Raw genomic sequence first — 6,759 nt, 5'->3', positions numbered from 1 at the left:
TAAAAGGTTAATTAAGGGGTATGAACTCACCTGTAGTGAGTGGTTTGGATGAACGGATGGTATGCTAAGTGTCAAGTGACGACTTGAACACACATGCGAATCCTATTTAACATATAATGATACATATATGAATACAATTAGTGCTTATAACAACTAATTATTGAATTTGAACCACCTTAGGGAATAGTAAACACTTATTTTGAAGTGTTACAACCATATATGATTGTATATAAGGGGGTATATGGCTATACAAGGGAGTATATGGTCAAATTACACACTATTTGTGTGTGTGCGGCCAGGGTGTGCGGCCAGGGTGTGTGTGGGGCCGCACACTCCCTATGGAATGTGCCAAAACGTATTTTAAGGCTTTTGGTCTCATCTAGGAAGGTTTCTTACTTCATGCTTTAGCCTTATATGGAGTTCATTGCCATTTTTGGACCTAAAAAGAGTGTGTGCGGCTCTACTTGGTGCGTGCGGCCGTACACACTTGAAGATCATATGAAATGGCGTTTTTCATGTGTAAATTCAAGGGTCTTTAGCTTATAACAAGATACTGCAAGTGTATACCTGATTTAGAGGCTTAAAAGTGTAGTTAGAAGCCCAAAAGTAGTGTGTGTTCTTGGTGTTCTTGGTAATCTAACACCAAATAGGTGTTTTCATGGATCAAATCAAGGGAAAAGGCTAGTTAGGGTCGTGAATCAACAAATAAAAAGGAAGGATTACTACCTTTTATGAAGATCAAAATGAAGATTTGGATGATACTTGAGAGGATTTCGAGTTCTAGCTTTGAAGAAGTGGAAAAAGTGTTCAAAATGACTAAGTGTTCTATATATAGGTGGGAGTGTGCGGTTGGGATGGGTGTGTGGCCGCACACTCGGGTGTGCGGCTGCACACACCTTGTGTTGGTGTGTTTGGCTCAATTGCAAGGTGTTACACTCACAATACTCATCCCACGACTCATACCTTGATTTTACTAGGTTTTAACCACTCTAATTGACTCAAAATAGTGCTAGAAGATAGCAAAAACGAGTCTAACCTTCATTGATTTGAATAAGTGTATAAAATAAAAATTTCGGATTGTCACATCATCCCCCCGTTAGAGAGAATTTCGTCCCGAAATTAGAGTTTAAGCCATTAAGTAGTTACAAATAACTAAGCAAAAAGATGAGCATCTTTCAGATTCATCTGATCCTCTCGCTCCCAAGTGAATTCAGGTCCTCGCTTGGCGTTTTAGCGAACCTTCACTATCGGGATACGACTTTGCTTTGTTTGCTTGACCTCTCGGTCCATGATCTCTATAGGTTCTTCCACGAAGTTGAGGCTCTCGTTGATCTCGATCTCGTCGAGTGGAATTACAAGAGTCTCGTCGGACAGACACTTTTTCAAGTTCGAGACGTGGAAAGTAGAATGTACATTACGGAGTTCACGAGGTAAGTTAAGTTTCTAAGCTACAGGGCCGATCCTAGCGAGAATCTCGAAAGGCCCTATGTATCTTGGGTTTAGCTTTCCACGCATTCCAAAGCGCATTAAGCCCTTCTAGGGTGAGACCTTCAAGAGAACACGGTCGCTCACCTGGAATTCCAACGGTTTCCTTCGTTTATCTGCGTAGCTTTTCTGTCGGTCTCTAGAGGCTTTCAATCGTTCACGAATCTAAACGATCTTCTCTGTCGTTTCCCGAATGATCTCCGGACCTGTGAGAGTGCTTTCAGGAACTCGTCCTTTAGCTAACTGGGTATCACCCACCTCAGCCCAGCACAGAGGGGATCTGCACTTTCGGCCATAGAGGGCCTCGAATGGAGCAGCCTTTATGCTCGTGTGATAACTGTTGTTGTAGGAAAATTCGACAAGGGGTAAATGAGTATCCCATGCTTTCCCAAAGTCGATCACACAGGCTCGCAACATATCTTCCAAGGTTTGGATAGTCCTCTCACTTTGTCCGTCGGTCTGTGGATGGTAGGCGGTACTCATGTCCAGCCTAGTTCCTAAGGAACTTTGTAACGACTGCCAGAACCTCGAAGTGAGTCTACTATCTCTGTCCGAGATAATGGGTATGGGAACACCATGCAGTCGTACAATCTCCCGAATGTAGGTTCTTATAAGCTTCTCCATCTTGTTTGTTTCTTTGATAGGCTGGAAGTGTGCGGACTTGGTCAATCTGTCGACGATGACCCATATGGTATCAAGTCCACCCGTTGTCCTGGGCAACTTGGTTATGAAGTCCATAGTGATCCGCTCCCACTTCCATTCAGGTATCTCCGGTTGCTGGAGTAATCCTGACGGCTTCTGGTATTCGACCTTGACCTTGGCGCAACTAAGGCATTTACTCACGAAGGTAGCAATCTCTGCTTTCATGTTAGGCCACCAGTATAGCTTTTTAAGATCCAGATTCATCTTATCTGAACCTGGGTGGACGAAATAACGAGTGTTGTGCGCCTCGTTCATGACCAAGTCTCTTAAACCACCACGTTTCGGGGTCCAGATCCGATCCATGAGATAATAAGCTCCGCCACCCTTGACTTCCAAGTTCTTATCCATCCCTCTAAGGGATTCACCCGCCACATTTTCAGGTTTCAAAGCGTCGAGCTGAGCTTCCTTAATTTGTGTGGACAAGTATGAATGGATAGTCATAGTCAATGATTTGACTCTACGACCAGAATATTCTTTTTGACTTAGAGCGTCCGCTACTACGTTGGCTTTACCCGGATGATAACGAATTTCACATTCGTAATCACTGAGTAGCTCGACCCACCGTCGTTGTCTCATGTTGAGCTCCTTCTGGTGCTTTTTGACTTAGAGCGTCCGCTACTAGTGCTTTTTGTTCCATACAGGTAGTGTCTCCAGATCTTCTGAGCAAACACAACTGCTCCTAGCTCAAGATCGTGAGTAGTGTAGTTGACCTCGTGTGTCTTCAGCTGTCTCGAGGCGTAGGCGATGACCTTACCTCGTTGCATCAGAACACATCCGAGTCCTTGATTTGACGCATCGCAATAGACGACGAAGTCTTCTATCCCTTTGGGGAGGGATAGTATTGGTGCGGTGCACAAGGCTCACTTAAGTGTTTGGAACGCTCTCTCCTGCTTCTCTTCCCGGTCAAAGGCCACGCCCTTCTGGGTCAGTGTTGTAAGAGGTTTCGCGATGCTGGAGAAGTTCTGAATGAACCTGCGATAGTAGCCAACGAGGCCTAGAAATTGACGAATTTTTGTAGGCGTCTTCGGTGCTGACCAGCTCTCAATGGCTTTGATTTTGGAAGGGTCCACGTGTATTCCCTCTTCGCTAACCACGTGCCCTAAGAATTCGACTCTTCGGATCCAAAATTCGCATTTCGAGAACTTCGCATAGAGCTTCTCCGAATGCAGCGTTTCTAAGACTAGTCGTAGATGTTGACCATGCTCCTCCTTACTACGAGAGTAGATAAGTATGTCATCGATGAAGACGATGACAAACTGATCCAAGTAAGGACGACACACCATATTCATTAAATACATGAATACTGCGGGCGCGTTGGTTAATCCGAACGGCATCACTACGAATTCGTAGTGCCCATAACGAGTTCGGAAGGCTGTCTTCGAGACATCCTCCCCTAGCACTCGTAGTTGGTGATATCCGGATCTTAGATCGATTTTTGAAAAGAAGCTCGCCCCTTGCAGTTGATCAAATAAATCGTCAATGCGAGGCAGAGGGTAACGATTTTTGATGGTCAGTTTGTTGAGCTCCCTGTAGTCGATGCACATACGAAACGATCTGTATCTCTTCTTGACGAACAAGACTGGAGCTCCCCAGGGTGAGAAGCTTGGCCTTATAAAGCCCTTGTTGAGCAGTTCGTTAAGTTGACCGGATAGTTCTTGCATCTCTACAGGTGCTAAACGATAAGGCGATTTGGCTACGGGGGTAGCCCCTGGAACTAAGTCGATTATGAACTCGACTTGACGGTGCGGAGGTAATCCTGGGAGTTCCTCTGGAAAGATATCGAGAAAGTCGCGTACTACTGGAATGTTCTTAATGTATTTCGTTTCTTGGCTCACATCGACCACATGAGCAATAAATGCACGACATTTCTTTCGCAAGAATTTCTGAGCTTGAATGCTCGAGATGATACGAAGGTTAGTGCCGGGTTTGTCGCCATAAACTACTAAAGTTTCGCCAGACGGCAGATTAAGGCGAACAGCCTTTTCATAACACATGATGTCGGCACGATGAAGACTCAACCAATCCATGCCGATAATGACGTCGAAACTGTTAATTGAGACCGTCATGAGGTCGATCGAAAATGAATGGCTATCTAGTGTTAGGGTACACCCTATGAATATACTGCTAGTGCTCTCTGTCTTTCCATTAGCCATTTCTACAGTGAACGGTTCTTTAAGTGCTCGTGATTTTTGCTTAAGTAAATGAGCAAATTTTTGGTTCACGAAACTCCTCTCCGCTCCACTATCAAATAGTATGCATGCATAAGAGTTATCGAGGAGAAACGTACCAGTGACCACTGTGGGGTCGGCAACCGCTTCCTTGTGGCCTATGGCCAGAACTCTTCCCACTCTACCGGCATTCCCTGCCTTTGGGCAGTCCCTCTTGTAGTGGCCCACCTCGCTACAACTGTAGCAAGCTTGGCCCACTCCTGCGCCAGGGACTTGGTTGAGTGGCCTCGCCGGAGCTTTGCAGAAACGGACGGTGTGTCCCTTCCTGTTGCAGTTCGAACACTGCATTTCCCGGCAGGCTCCTGTGTGGTGGAAGTTGCACTGGTTGCACTTAGGCAAGCTTCCAGCGTACTACTTTACCGGAGCAGCAGCAGTGGCAGGTGATATCGCAGCATGAACTGCCACGACCCGCTGCTTTTTGGCAGCCTTCTTCTTCTTCTTGTCATCCCAGAGCTTCCGCTTGGAATCAGCGGTTTTGGAAGGTTCCGAGATGGCCAGAGTTGTTGTTACGGGCGGGGTACAAACCCCATGGTCTATAAGCCGCTGTGCCAATCGCTTGGCACTATCGAATGTAGTGGGGTTTGAAGCAAAAACATTTCCCTGGAATGGAGGCACCAGCCCCCATATGAATCTCTCTATCTTCTTCCCCTCTGTATAGGAGACTATATCGGAGCCCTTCATGGTTAGGCTCCACAGTTCCTCCTCCAATTTTTGGATTTTGCCCCTCGGGCAGTACTCCTCAATCATGAGGTCTCTCAAAGTTTCCCAGCCCATAGCATTAGCCACCACAAGAGATAGTGACTTTACATGGCTATTCTACCATGTCAGGGCTTTGTCTTCAAAGGTGCAAGTAGCGAACTTGACCTTGCTCCCTTCTGGACAAGAGCAGATTTTGAAAACCGATTCGGTCTTCTCGAACCATTGCGAGAGGGCAATGACTCATCCAGTCCCTCTAAAGGACTTGGGCTTGCAGTTAGTGAAGTCCTTAAAGGAGCACTCTCTCCAGCGCACAGGAGCTTCACCATGAGTAGATTGAATAGGGGTTCCTCCTCCAGTGGAACCAGAAGAATGGTATTGAGCCATGGCTGTAGCCACAGCCGCAGCTACAGCAGCATTCAGTGTTGCCGTATCGATTTGAGGAGCAGGTGGGGTTACAGTTGATGGAGGATCGCGTCTTATTGATCGACGTGGAGGCATCTTTTAACTATAAGCTTAGAAAGATGTGGATATTGTTAAGAACTTAATAGGAAAATTGATGAGAATGACTCATGGACTAACTCTCCATAGCCCAACAACACAATTGAATAGCACGATTGAATGTAGGTCTAGTACTAACAGATGATAGCATTTGGATAATAATTTCTGCAAGATTAGATATCTATCAATAATACTGGTATTACAGATCTAACAAGTTCGGGAAAAATGACCTAGAAGTAGGCCTTACATCAAACCAAGATGGGAAAATTTTGACAGAACTACGACCTAATCAAGACCTAACAGGTCTAAGATTAACAAAGATAGGAAATTAGACTAGAGTTTTTACATAAACTAGGTTATATCCAAAAGAGAAGTCGGGGAGACTCTAGAGGCGACGAGAACTACTAGAGGGAGTTCTTGAATCCGACAGAAGGCGTTCTATGTCCCTCATGCGCCTTTCAGATCTTACTTGCTGAGCTCAAAGTTCCCTAACTTCAGCTTGGGTTTCAGCAAGTTCCCTCTGTAGAACTGCATTGCGGACCTGAGTCCTTTCATGAGCAGACTCTAGTTGGCGAATGCGGACTGTGTTAACGCCAGAGTTGGCGTCAATCTCCACGACTCGGTCGATAGCCGCTCGACCCTGTACGGTGTTCCGAGAAATCCTACGAACCATGATGGGTAGGACCCTGTCAGCTGAACCTCCCTCGGTGAGGTCGTAGACGCTTCTGTATCCATTGTAGGGAATGGGTTGACCCTGTTCCTGACTCCATCTATTCAAGTTTGTGGCCCACAAATGTGTGGGTCCTTGAAATGGTGGATGATGGTTTGGGTTTGGGTCTTGAGCAGCTGGGGGTAGGTTGTTGACTTCTGGCTCTGAGTCAGAACCATCAGAAAAACCTTCAGCTTCGTGATCATCCAAAGGTATTGGGTGATCATCATCTGGCTCTTCTCCCAGCCATCCATCATTGCCGTGGTTGGGATAGTACGGGTCTCCGGGGATATGGAATCCAGCCATGATCTACGCGAGAAAAGGGATATAAGATATAACTAAATAGACGAACTAATTAGATAATTATAAGATGATCTTTATCAGTTACTTCAACATTTGCGTAGTGCATACCAGTCATATGTAACCGAGACAGGATAG

This window comes from Lactuca virosa, chromosome 8, assembly GCF_052849685.1.
Source record: "Lactuca virosa cultivar CGN04683 chromosome 8, Lactuca_virosa_CGN04683_v6, whole genome shotgun sequence".
NCBI lineage: Eukaryota > Viridiplantae > Streptophyta > Magnoliopsida > Asterales > Asteraceae > Lactuca > Lactuca virosa.
Note: the sequence above shows the minus strand (reverse complement) of the source record.